This window comes from Mauremys reevesii, linkage group 11, assembly GCF_016161935.1.
Source record: "Mauremys reevesii isolate NIE-2019 linkage group 11, ASM1616193v1, whole genome shotgun sequence".
Taxonomy (NCBI): Eukaryota; Metazoa; Chordata; order Testudines; family Geoemydidae; genus Mauremys; species Mauremys reevesii.
In genome coordinates, this window is record NC_052633.1 from 1,461,066 (window position 1) to 1,474,443 (window position 13,378).

Below are 13,378 nucleotides of genomic sequence, written 5' to 3' on the forward strand. Positions count from 1 at the left end.
ACAGTGTCTGTTCAGCCCGCGCATGTGCCCTCATGGTTTCCCTCGAGGCGATCTAGCACTGCGTGGGTGAACCTCAGTTCCTTCTCTACCGCAGAGACCCTTATCAAGAATTCCAAAGTAGAGGGGAAGAGGGAGGGTTATGGAGCACCCATAGGGACACATCTCGTAGAACAATTGTTACTGTATAAGTAAGTAACTTCTTCTTCAAGTAGTGCTCCTATGGTTGCTTCAATGTAGGTGACTTCAGAGCAGCATCCCCTATGGAGGACTGTGGCTTCAGAGTGGGGTCTATTATTGAAGACAGTACTATGGAGCTGAAGATGGCGTTTGAGGCTGAGTCTCCAGTGATCACATGGGCAGAGGTCCAGGTCGCTGCTCTGCAAATTCCCGAGATGAGAACATTTCTAAGGTAGAAACTGATCTCATGGAGTGTGTGCAGGTTCCCAATAGGAACAGCAGGTTGTGCACCTGGTAACAATGATTAATGCAACCAGAGACTCATTTGGAGAGTCTTTGAGCTAATATTGCAGAACCTTTGTATCTTTCTGCGAATGAAAGGAAGAGTTTAGGAGACTTCCTAAAGTCCTTAGTCTTGTCCAAATAAAATGTTAGGGCTCTTCTTACATATAGCGTATATAGAATTGGCTCCCTGTTGTTACAATGATATTTTTGGAAAAAATTAGAAGATAGATTAGTTGATTCATATGAAAGGTGAGGAGGCTACGGAGAAACTTGGGATGCGGCCTCAATGTGACTTTGTCTTTAAAAAAGACCATGAAGGGCAGGTATGCCATCAGGGACACTATTTCTCCTATCCTTCAACCTGAGGTAATGGCAACTAAAAATGTTTTCCTGGGCTCTGAGCTTGCAAGCTTGTCCCCCTCCCAGCCAGGGGGGGAGGGAGACAGGAAAACAGTATTCACCACCTCCTTCTTGTAAGTGGCTGTCCCGCGCTGTGGGGAGTAGGGGGTGAGGGTGGGGACAGTCAGCCCATATGTGCCTACCTTTAAGGTACAATATAGGCACAGTACAGTATTTGCTGGTTTGTTTTGTTGGTGGTGGGGTTTTTTGTCTCTGCTGCTGCCTGATAGCTTACTTCCAGTTCCCCATGGTGTCCGGTTGACCGGTAATAGAATCATAGAAGATTAGGGCTGGAAGAGACCTCAGGAGGTCATCTAGTCCAACCCCCTGCTCATGGCAGGACCAACGCCAACTAAATCATCCCAGCCAGGGCTTTGTCAAGCTGGGCCTTAAAAACCTCCAAGGAAGGAGATTCCACCACCTCCCTAGGGAACCCATTCACCACCCTCCTACTGAAATAGTTTTTCATAATATCCAACCTAGACCTCTCCCACTGCAACTTGAGACCATTGCTCCTTGTTCTGTCATCTACCACCACTGAGAACAGCCTAGCTCCATCCTCTTTGGAACCTCCCTTCAGATAGTTGAAGGTTGCTATCAAATCCTGCCTCACACTTCTCTTCTGTAGACTAAATAAGCCCAATTCCCTCAGCCTCTCCTCATAATTCATGTGCCCCAGCCCCCTAATCATTTTTGTTGCCCTCCACTGGACTCTCTCCAATTTGTCCACATCCTTTCGGTAGTGGGGGGGGGGGGACCAAAACTGGACGCAATACTCCAGATGTGGTCTCACAAGTGCCGAACAGAGGAGAATAAGCACTTCCTTCGATCTGCTGGCAACGCTCCTACTAATGCAGCCCAATATGCCATTAGCCTTCTTGGAAACAAGGGCACATTGATGACTCATATCCAGCTTCTCGTCCACTGTAATCCCCAGGTCCTTTTCTGCATAACTGCTGCTTAGCCAGTTGGTCCCCAGCCTGTAGCAGTGCCTGGGATTCTTCTGTCCTAAGTGCAGGACTCTGCACTTGTCCTTGTTGAATCTCATCAGATTTCTTTACGGTCAGTCCGTAACTCTGGTGTTTGTATCTTTGAGGTTCTACTGCATAATTATTCTTATGACACAGAAAAAGGAAGAGAACTACCTACTCTATTCAAGGCCAAAGGCAGTAGAGAAGGAACTGAGGGCAATTCACCTGCACAGCACTAGATAGCCTTGAGGCAAACCATGGGGGAGGGAGGGCGCATGCTCAGGCCGAACAGACGCTGCTACCTAAAATCTCCAATTAGAGGAGCAGGGGCACAGATGCACCTACAGTGGAGCACCCATACAGACACTACATGAAGAACAGGAACTTAGCAGAAAGAGGACCCAGCCCTTCTGTCCACATGAGAAACCAGTACCATTTTATTTGAGAGAGATGAGTGCCCCCTCTCTTCTCAGCTCCTGCATTTTCTTTTCCCTTCTCCATTCTGCTCTCAGGATATGAACTGCAGACTAAGTCTCTGAGAGCTCAAGAGCAGGTCAAGCTGGCTCCACCCCAGCCTCAGACCTACCTCCCTCCTGAAGGCTCAGCCCTACTTTGGAGAGACAACTAAGTCCCATCCACAGCTTTCAGGCTTGTCTCTGCACATATAACAGTGAAACACTAGCAGAAAGTTTGAATTTCTCTAAAATCTCTGAAAAGGTGATTTTACAGTTCTACATAGAAAAGGGGCAACTTCATATGAAAGGTAAGAGGCCCATAAAAATAATAGCCTTATACAACACCACTAACAATAGAGACTCCGTAAATGGAACTTAAATTTGACAAATCTGTTGTTTCATGAACCAAAATATAATCTTACTCCCCCACAACTGTATTCACTCTGCAACATTAAACGGAACAAACAGCCATGATTTATTTTAGTCAGTAAATATTAAACTGATTATTTAATCTGTAGTTGCAGTCACACGCAGAGGCCCCATTGTGTAAATTACTGTAAAAAACACATAGTAATAGACAGTTGTGCCCTAAACATCTTCTCAGGCAGTTTGGGCCAAACCCACAGAGGACTTCAAATATCACAACAGAGATACTAAATATTACTGTATTCAGTGAGGAGCTAGTGCAAAGAGGGAGATACATTGCAATGGTCTGCTGCAATCCGTCCCAACTGGCCAGTTTTCAGGGCTGTTGGCTTCATTTTTAAGTAGGAGTTACAAAACCATAATCTTTAGTAATATTTACCAAATTGGGTATCTTATTAACCTTTCCTTTGGTTAGTAAATATACATATTGTGCAGTCTTGAAAGAACTACTGTAAGATTGGATATTTATTGTTTGACTTGCCCCTAAGTTCAAAGAGTTAGATTACCCAATGCTCCAACCAAGATCAGACCAGAACAAGGCAAATCTATAGTGCTCAATTTGAATGCACCTTAGAAACAGTAAAGCCTCTAGCACATCTCTCTGCTTCTCAGCTACAGACTTGAAGCCCACACAATCGGAGCACTCAGCTAGGAAATTGGCGTATGCCCTTACACCACACAATGGCAGCAAGCATGGAGTTCTGTGACACAACATACACAACCCTCCCCTCTTGTAAGTATTAGCCATGGCAAATCATCAAAAAAAGGCCAAACAGCTAAGGCAGTCACACCCCTGACTAAAGTTTTGATCTGCTAAGGAACCATAATAGTCCAGGTAATAAACACAAACCAATTAACCCTTACTCAATCAGAAAAAAGTAAGATACCTAACTAGGGAAAAACCAAACTGATTAAGAAACAGGCAATAAAACTGTCAAGACACATAGTTAACTGTGGTAAGGCAGCCCTCTGCCTCTTTTTGCTGGGCTTCTCAGAAAAGGGTCTCCCATCTCTTGGGGACCTTCCGATGGACCCTAACAATGCCACCACTGACTTTTGTTGCTTACTTTCTTCCTTGTGTAGCCAATTCAAAGCCCACCTACAGGGTTACTCCCATACAACCCCTTTTGCCTTTATTTCTAAGCAAATGTACTGAACCCAAGCCACTGCCTCTTCCGCCCTTAGACAAACTGCCACCAGACAGCGGCCTCCTTCTCTATTCCGTAGAAATGTGGCCTTGAACCCTCCACTTCAAGAGGTGATTTCTTGAATTCTCAGTAGTGTTTCTCCTGGGTTCTCATCCCTTAAGTTTCCATCCCATCCTTTAGCCCAGTGATCCCAATAAGCCCTCTGCCCTCCAGATCAGATATCTTGGTGCTTCAAAAAACAAATCAACCTGCCTATTCCTTCTCAATAATGGGACTAGGTGTTTTCCTCATGGTATGTCCACATCCAAAACTGGACAGGTGAGTTATATCCTGTCCTATACCTGCACAGCCCAGCCAAGTTGATCCTAAGGAAGAAATTCTGTATCAAAACTTCCAGATCCATCTTCCAGTACTTTCAGCAGGACATCTTTCCTGAAGAATGCTTATCCTCATCGCAATACTTGCATTTTACACTGGGAGGTTCTCATTTTCATTTTGACACCCCCACCCCCGCCCCGCCCCTTGACCTGTCTTCAGCCCAGGGGCGGCTCTAGGAATTGCGCAGCCCCAAGCAGGGCGGCATGCTGCGGGGGGCGCTCTGGCGGTCGCCGGTCCCGCGGCTCCGGTGGACCTCCTGCAGACATGCCTGCGGAGGGGCTGCTGGTCCTGCGGCTCCGGTGGACCTCCCACAGGCACGCCTGCGGATGCTCCACCGAAGCCGCGGGACCAGCGGACCTTCCGCAGGCATACCTGCGGGAGGTCCACCGGAGCCGCCTGCTGCCCTCCCGCGGCACACCGCCCCAAGCACGCGCTTGGCGCGCTGGGGTGTCTGGGGCCGGCCCTGCTTCAGCCCCTCAAGCTTTTACCTAAAATTGGGAGCGAAAATTGGGTTACTGGTCCCCAGCCATCCTCTTCTGAATCTGGTTCTTGGACATCACAGAACTAGCAAAATATAAAACCATGATTTCTGCCAAGATCCCTACCCCTTTCTCCCGGGATCCAGGGCCAAATACTCACATAAATCTGCTCAACCTAACAGGCTGCAAATTGAGTAACGTTGCTTCATAGCAGAGAATCTTCTCCTATGAGGTTGAATGTTTCCTGTTTAAACACTATCTCAATTAGCAGAGAGTGGCATACAGATAACAGAGTTTGCTCTCATTTGCTTTATAGCAGCACCAATCCAGCTGCTTTGCCCAAGGCACTGAAAGACACGTGGTAAGAGACGGTCCCTATTCCAATGAGTTCACAGTCTAACACACAAAACAGACAAAAGACAGGAAGTAATATCCCCATCGTATAGATGGAAACTGAGAGACACAGTAAACGACTTGCCTAAGGTCACACAGAAAGTCTAAACACAGATTCAGAAACTTAGTCCAAGTCTTGTAGGTCCCATTCCAGTGCCTTAATCTTATACTTAGTGAGGCCAGTTTTTCTCCCCCTCAATAGAAGATTTCATTAGATGGGGGTGATGACCATAAAGGAACTGATACAGGAAAATATTTCGTAAATCACCCTTTGCCCAAAATGGAGTGATTTATATTTAATAGCTGCTCTCTTCTAGAGATCTCTTCTAGCACAAGAATAATTTTTTTCACTCAAGTTGTCAATTACTCAATTTCAGCATTATACTTCTCTCACTCATAATCACTTACAAGACAGTCTTACATGCAGATCAGTAGCTACTACTGAGGGCATGTACTGTATTAGTAAAAAGAAAACTTTGAATATGTTACTATTGTTACCCATTGTTGAAAAAAGTTCAAATATATAATATAAAGATTCTTCTGCCCTGTGTCTTCAAGTGCAATTGTTCTCCTCAGTGACAGACTGTTTGTATCAGAGGGGTAGCCGTGTTAGTAGTCTTCTGAAGAAGAAGCAGCAAAGAATCCTGGCTGTTATAGAACAAGCAGCATTTTGCAGCATGAGCTGTGGGTACTTACCGGGATGGAAGCAAGCAGGATTTTTCCAGCAGTGTGTGTATATATAAGCAAGCAAGAAGCAAGCTAGAGATAACGAGTTTATCATCAAGGAGGGAGGGGGCCCCCTGTTCCAGCTGTGGTGAAAAACCAAGGGAGGAGAAACTGGTTCTGTAATTGGCAAGCCAATTGTACTTCTTGAATAAAAAAATAAAACTGAAAACTAGACTAAAAATCCTCTTTATGAAAAGCAGTAATAAGTTTAGAAAAAAGGAATACTGAATCTATATTTAATACTAATCTTATGGTAAAGTACTAGAATACTAACTTTTGCCATCTGTAAAATAGGGATAATATTACTGACCTTTGTAAAGCACTTTGAGATCTATGAAAGAAAAGCAAAAAGGAAAAGGAGGTGTTATTTAAGCAAGAACATAGCAGGGCATGGATCAGCATCTCCGCATCAGTACCCAGCCTGCACCGGGGACGCTAATGATCCAACCAGTGGACCAAATTCGGTGATGAATCCTGATCATGTGCACTTGAGGCATGTTGCGCATACGCTAAGAAGCAGCAGCAAGAACATACATTACAATCCTTGGTGCTAAATTGGTTTTCATTTTACGGTCAGTATCAAGATGTATTGGGTTAGATTCTTACATCATTTACAGTAACACTGGATTTACACGAGTGTAACTAAGATCAGAATATAGCCCACTGTATTTTCTTCCCTAACCCATAAATGTATATGTTGGGCCAGAGTCTCAATAGGTATAAATAGACATCACTCCATTGGCTTCCCCAACTGACAACCTGGTCCCTTATTGACCTGCATTATTTGAGGAGGAAGAACACACAGTAAATCTTCCCAAATGCCATATTTTTTTCCTTTATTGAAAGTCTGAGTAATTTAAAAATCTATCAGCATGTCAAAGCAAGCAGTACCCTAATTATGTTAAATTTGTGTGCCATGAACTGCAGATTACATCTAATGGTTCATCAGCTCTCTTGTTGTGTATTAATTTATTTCAGATCCATTTCTCAAAAGAGTTCCCATAATTTAGGTTATTTCCTAAATGTGTATCTTTACTACTACCTGTCTCCGGGGTACATTTACATAAACTCATTTTGGCTTAGGAGAAGGTGAGGAAAAAAACCACTCATTTTCTTGTAAGTGTTGTTCTGCAAGATGTGTTGCCCATGTCCATTCCAATTGGGTGTGCGTGCACCGCACGCACAGTCATCAAAAGGTTTTTCCCCCTAGCAGCACCCGTCGGGTTGGCTGTGGATCCCCCTGGAGTGGCGCCTTCATGGCAGTGAATATAGGACCCTGCCAACCCACCACCTCTTCAGTTTCTTCTTGCTGGCTACTCCAACAAAGGGGAAGGTGGGTGGACCTGGGAATGGACATGAGCAACACATCTCAAAGAACAACAGTTACGAGAAGGTGAGTAACCATTTTTTCTTCTTCAAGTGCTTGCTCATGTCAATTCCAATTAGGTGATTCCCAAGCCCTAAGTAGGAGGTGGGGTCGGAGTTTATGGAATTACAGATTGGAGCACCACTCTGCCGAATACCACATTGTCCCTGGCATGCTGGGTAATAGCATAGTGAGAGGTGAAAGAGTGTTCCGAGGACCATGTCACTGCCCTGCAGATCTTCTGAATCAGTACCTGAACCAGGAACGCTGCCAAGGAGGCCTGCGTTCTTGTGAAATACGCTGTTAGTGCAGTGGCCCGAACTTTTGCCAGATCGTAGCATGCTCGGATACAGGACGTGATCCATGATGAAATTCTCTGTGACAACACCAGGAGGCCTTTCATTCTATCTGCAACCACCACAAACAACTGGTTCGACTTATGGAAGGTCTTCGTGCGGTCAATGTAAAAAACCGGTGTTTATCAAACGTCCAAGGAGTGTAGTCTTTGTTCTCGACTATCCACGTGAGGCTTATGGTAAAAGGCCGGTAGAAAAATTTGCATGGAATTGGTAGACAACCTTTGGAAGGAAGGCTGGATGAGGCCTAAATTGCACCTTGTCCTTATAAAAAATGGTATAAGGAGGGTTGGGGGTTAGGGCCCTAAGCTCAGACACTCTCCTTTCTGCTGTTATGGCGACCAGGAATGCCACTTTTCATGATAGGTAGAGCAATGAACAAGTCACTAGGGGCTTGAAGGGGGAGACGGGGCATTAGTCTGGACAGGAACAGATTATAGTCCCAAATCGGGATCGGTTGTCTAACCTGCGGGTATAGTCTGTCAAGACCCTTCAGAAAATGACTGACCATCAGGTTGGCGAAGACTGAACAGCCGGCCACTCCCAGATGGAATGCCAAAATGGCTGCCAGGTGGACCTTGAGAGATGATACCAAGAGGCCCTGCTATTTCAAATGTAGTAGGTAATCTAAGATGAAAGGTATAGGTGCCTGCATCAGGAGTGTGTGAACTTGAGAACACCAGGTTAAGAATCTTTTCCACTTGGCTAGGTGGGTGGCCCTGGTGGAGGGTTTCCTACTGCCAAGTAGAACCTCCCTAATGGCCTCAGGGCACATTAGCTCCGTTGGAATTAACCATGAAACTTGCAAGCAGTGAGGTGAAGAGACTCGAGGCTGGGATGATGGAGGCAGCGGTGCTCTTGGGTGAGCAGGTGTGGAAGCAGGGGCAACGAGATTGGAGTGTCCACCAATAGCTCCAAAAGCATGGCATACCAGTGCTGGCAGGGCCAGGCTGGTGCTATCAGAATGACCACAGCCCTTTCCCTGCAGACCTTGAGTAGAACCTTGTGTATGAATGGAAATGGCGTGAAGGGAGGAGGAACGCGTCCACAAGGGAGCCCAGACTATGATTCCGGAAGGAACAGAACTGGAGGCATTTTCTGTTGCTCTTTGTGGCGAATGTGTCGATTCGGGGAACTCCCCAAGTTTGGAAAATGTTGTTCACCACATCCGGGCGAATAGACCACTCATGATTGTGAAAGAATCTGCTGAGATAGTCCGCCAACTCATTCTGAGAACCTGGGAGGTAGGGTGCTTCCAGGTGAATTGAGTGGGCTCTGCAGAAGTCCCACAGCTTGAGGGCTTCCTGACATAGGGGACAGGAATGAGCTCTACCCTGCTTGTTTATATAAAACATCACAGTTGTGTTGTCTGTCATCACCTCTGCGCATTTCCCTTGCAAGTGGGCCTAGAAGGTCTGGCATGTCAGGCAGACCGCTCTCAGCTCCTTGACACTGATGTGGAATGAAAGCTCGTCTTGTGACCAGAAACCTTGGGTCTGAAGGTCTCCCAGGTGAGCACCCCACACCAATGCTGACGGCATCTGTCACCGGGGACAGGGTGGGCTGGGCCTTGGCAAAGGGAACTCCCACGCATACCTTCTGTGGGTTGAGCCACAAGTGGAAAGATTCAAGAACTGACACCAGGATGGTGATCACTTTGTCCAAACTGTTGCGCCCTGGCCGACAGGCTGATGCCAGCCAGGTCTGGAGAGGTCTGAGTCTCAACCTCGCGCACTGTACCACATATGTACATGCTGCCATGTGACCAAGGCGCTTCAGGCAATTCCTCGCTGTGGTGGTGGGGCACTGCTTGAAGCTTTGTATGTCTGTCTGTCATTCTGACCCAAGTTTAACACTGCTCCAATAAACTCTATCCTCTGCGTAGGGGATAGAATCATAGAATCTCAGGGTTGGAAGGGACCTCAGGAGGTCATTTAGTCCAACCCCCTGCTCAAAGCAGGACCAAACCCAACTAACTCATCCCAGCCAGGGCTTTGTCAAGCCTGACCTTAAAAACCTCTCAGGACTAAGACTGACAACGACTCTAACTCAATCCCGCAGGCTGAACGAACAGAAGTGTTAATTTCTTGGAAGCAGAACTGCAGTGAACATTTCTTGCTAATTATTTGATTTGATATCCACTTCTCATGCTACTCAGGTCTGCTCTGCACCACAATGGACCCTGGTGCTTGTCACACAGGACTTAAGTAAATTACAGCAAGCTGCCTAGGGGTTGGTTTGCTTCGTTGAGAAGAGAAGAAGAAGCCTCAAAAAGGTAGATCTTACCAAGTTGACATGGAGCTCCACTCTCTGGCTCCCCTTGCTCCTCGCCAGCCAGTGCGAATAAATACCTGCACCCTGCTTCATTGCTCGGAAGGCCTGCCATGACCATGCATTTTGTAAACACTTGAGCTGGGCTGCTGACAAACACAAAACAAACAAATTAAAATTGTAATGGTTGACCACAAACCTGAGGAAACATCTGTGGGCTTGAATTATAGAGATGTGGAAGTATGCGTTCTTGAGGTTGAGGGCAGGTATCAGTCTCCATCCATCTCCAGGCAGAGAGAAGCAGCAGAATAGAGAGAGAAAGCCAAAACTTCTTCTTTCTCACTGAGATTTGAGACCTTGAGGATGATGGATGAGAGAGAGACCCCTTTTGCTTGGGGGGATGGGGGGGGGGAGGGGGAGGAAGAAGAGGGCGGGCGGGGGGGGGGAGAGGAGGTGGGAGAGCAGAGCCCCCATGACAGAGCCGGGGGTTTAACACCCCCCGGCACTTTGGAAAGTCGGCGCCTGTGCCCGATGCGCTCTACTATCGATCGGGGATAGCCCAGAGGATGAAGACCCCACTACCGCTTTGTCCAATGAGGACAACAACGAAGCTAAAGGCAGTACCAGACCCTCTTGGCCCTCCGCTCCCTGGACTCATCCTGCTTGGTGCAGTGCTTCTTGGCGCTGACCGTGGCCTCGGAACTGGTCATGGACTCAGGACCTGGACATGGTTCCGTGCCATTCACTAAAGCTGTTTCAGAGCCCCGAGGGGTGGGATGGTCGCTGGCTGGCAGGGGCACATGTCCTTCCGATACCTCAAACTGGGAAATCCTGGAGTGTGTGCCCTGGACCTGATGGTAGGCTCATGGGGATCTAGAATGGCCATTGCACGGGCCCCTGCCACTGTGCCTGCGACAGCACCATCCTCACATCCTGCCTGTGTCTGTGCCAGTCTGATCAGTGCCGGCTGCACTGCAAATAGTAGGACTCCATCTCTGAGTCCGATGACTGGGACATAGAGCATGAAGACCATGGTGGTGCCGAGTGAGACAGTGCCGGAGAACACTGTCACGGAGAACGGTGCTGCTAGGGCGGTGTCAGGGAACGATGCCGCGGGGACGGCGAGCGGCATCTCATAACTGCAGGCTTTCCTCTGGATGGTGCTGCTGACGGGACTGTGGAGCCATCATGGCAATCAAGTCCCTGGCCGCTTCAAATGTATCCGGGGTGGAAGGCAGCTCCAGCGTCTCCACCTGGCACACTCTAGCAGGGGAGTCCAATGGCACTGGACTCGACAGAGCCCCTTGCGGGTCCAAAGTTAATGGAGCCGGCTCCTGCAAGATCGGCACTGAGTGCCCATGCATAGGCCGCACCCTGGTGACGCTGTCCGACCCGGCCGCTCTGGATGTGGGCAAACACCCTCTGTCTGCCTTCTTGTGCCACTTATGCAGCACCAGATAATGCGAGCAGTGCCATGCTGCCTACACATGCTTCAGCACCGGGGAGTGTCGGTGCTGAGGATCTCTATGGCCAGAGTCCTTCCTCAGCACCGTTTCTCGAATGGAGGCCGAAGCGCTCTGCACAGAAGTGCTCAATGCCAGCTCCTGCCAGCCCGGAGCCATCTCGGGATGGAGGGCCGCTTCCATCAGGATCTGCTTCAGCCTGAAGTCCCATTTTTTTTGATCTGTGGGTGGAACTCTTTACAGATCTTGCACCAATCTGTTGGAAGAACCTCCCCCAGACACCTGAGGCAAGAGCCATGGCGATCGCCTTTAGCATGGGCTTGTGGCAGGTTCCGCAGAGTTTAAACCCTTGGAATCAAGGCATGCTCCAAACTCCAAAAGGGGAGACAAATTGGGGTGGGGAACGCCCCCCACTCCTAGCTAACTAACTTATTAACTTACACTAACTAAACTATTTACAGAAAGCTCAACTACAATCACTAGAGAAAGCACTTGCTAAGGCAAGCGACCACAGTTCCAATGACCGTCACTGGCAGTGAGAAGGAACTGAAGAGGCGGCAGGTCAGCGGGGCCCTATATTCACTGCCATGAAAGCATCACTCTAAGGGGCTCCACAGCAGACCTGACAAGGGCACTAGGGGTAAAACCTTCCAACGACTGTGCACGTGGTGCGCACACACCTAATTGGAATCAGCATGAGCAAGCACTCGAAGACGAATAAGAACAAGCCCTATGTACAGTTCACAAGATCAAGAGATCTGTAATAAGATACACAAGATTTACTGCTTCAGATGTCACTTTATACTAAGATTAACTTAACTTCAGTTTAAACATTAAGTACATAACATAAATTAAACTCTATTTGTTTTGCTTAACAGTATACATTAAGTTTCTAAATTCCAATGAAAGTACTTGTATAACATTTTCTTATCTCCAGTTTCCAGTTAGACAAGTTTTATTTTTGCTTATGCCATTACATAAGGTAAATTAAGTTTTTATCTCAGTTACCATTATAAGCCTTTTAATTCACACTTTCTCAAACATTCAAATAAATTCTTTTGGGGCTGAAATTTGCTAGGTTGCCTCTGGTGTCAAAGCAGAATGTGTAAAACTTCCGTGATATCAAATAGAATAGGAGGTGCTAGAGCTACACTTCCATAATATTTCAGCAGGTATTGTTTGAAAAATATGAATTTGTTTTACTTAATCTTAACACAGTATTTGAAGTGCAGACTTGAAACATAGATAAGTGGAGAACCCTGACCCCACAGTAGTGCCATTCATTGATTTTAGGCACAACTCAAGAATGTGGGGGAATAGTTGGGGAGCAGGTTGGAATGAGAGCTATGCTTCACAGTCGGAGTATTGCCTGGCTCGTGAGAGGTCCTCAGGTTTCTTAGAGACCACTAGCTAAGCATGTCACCTAAAAAGAATGACAAATGCCTCAGGACAGAAGGATTTAAACACTCAGCCAGCTCTTCGTCTTATAGCATTACTGAGGTTTATATAGTCCTATATCATCCAGTTTACTTCTCTCTTCCCTGGATTGGCAATTACACACACAGCATAAACAAGGCATGGGGGTTAGTATGCAGAAAAGCAGAGAATGACAATACACACAGATAATCAGGATGGGGTCAAACACTGATATTGATAAAGTCCTGATTACACAATCCTCTTACATGCATGTCAAATAATCCTGCCTATTAGACCTGTCTCCCCTTCTCTATCAGTTTTCCCAGATCTCTTCCCATCCTCTCTCATTACTTCCCCTTATCTATTTGTATTACAGTAGCACCTCAAGGTCCCAAATGAGACAAGACAAAGGCTGGGAGGAGAAAAGAACCACAGGGTGGTAAAGTAACTTGTGTAAGTTCACACAGCACGTCTAGCACACAGCTAGAAGTAGAATCCAGGTCCCCCAAATCCCAGTCCAGTGTCCAATCCACTAGACCACCCTCACTTTTTCCCTAGTTCATCACCCAGATTTCATTGCTCCCCCACCCACCCCGGTACATAGCTGGCAACACATGAAAATTTGCCAGGACAGTTATCTTAATAAGGGACTGACTTGAGTCCCTTGAC

The 13,378-nt window shown here is 47.0% G+C and overlaps 1 protein-coding gene across 4 annotated transcripts in view; it reads right to left on the reverse strand.

The window, feature by feature from the left end:
* Positions 1-13,378, reverse strand: part of ADARB1 (adenosine deaminase RNA specific B1) — a 245,080-nt gene that overhangs the window by 139,046 nt on the left and 92,656 nt on the right. The window contains exon 3 of one of the 4 annotated variants that reach the window (XM_039494225.1): positions 6,148-6,168. The exons of the other annotated variants lie outside the window; for them this stretch is intronic. The gene's annotated coding sequence lies outside the window, so the exon portion shown is untranslated. The remainder of the gene's footprint in view (positions 1-6,147; positions 6,169-13,378) is intronic. 4 annotated transcript variants of the gene reach the window in all.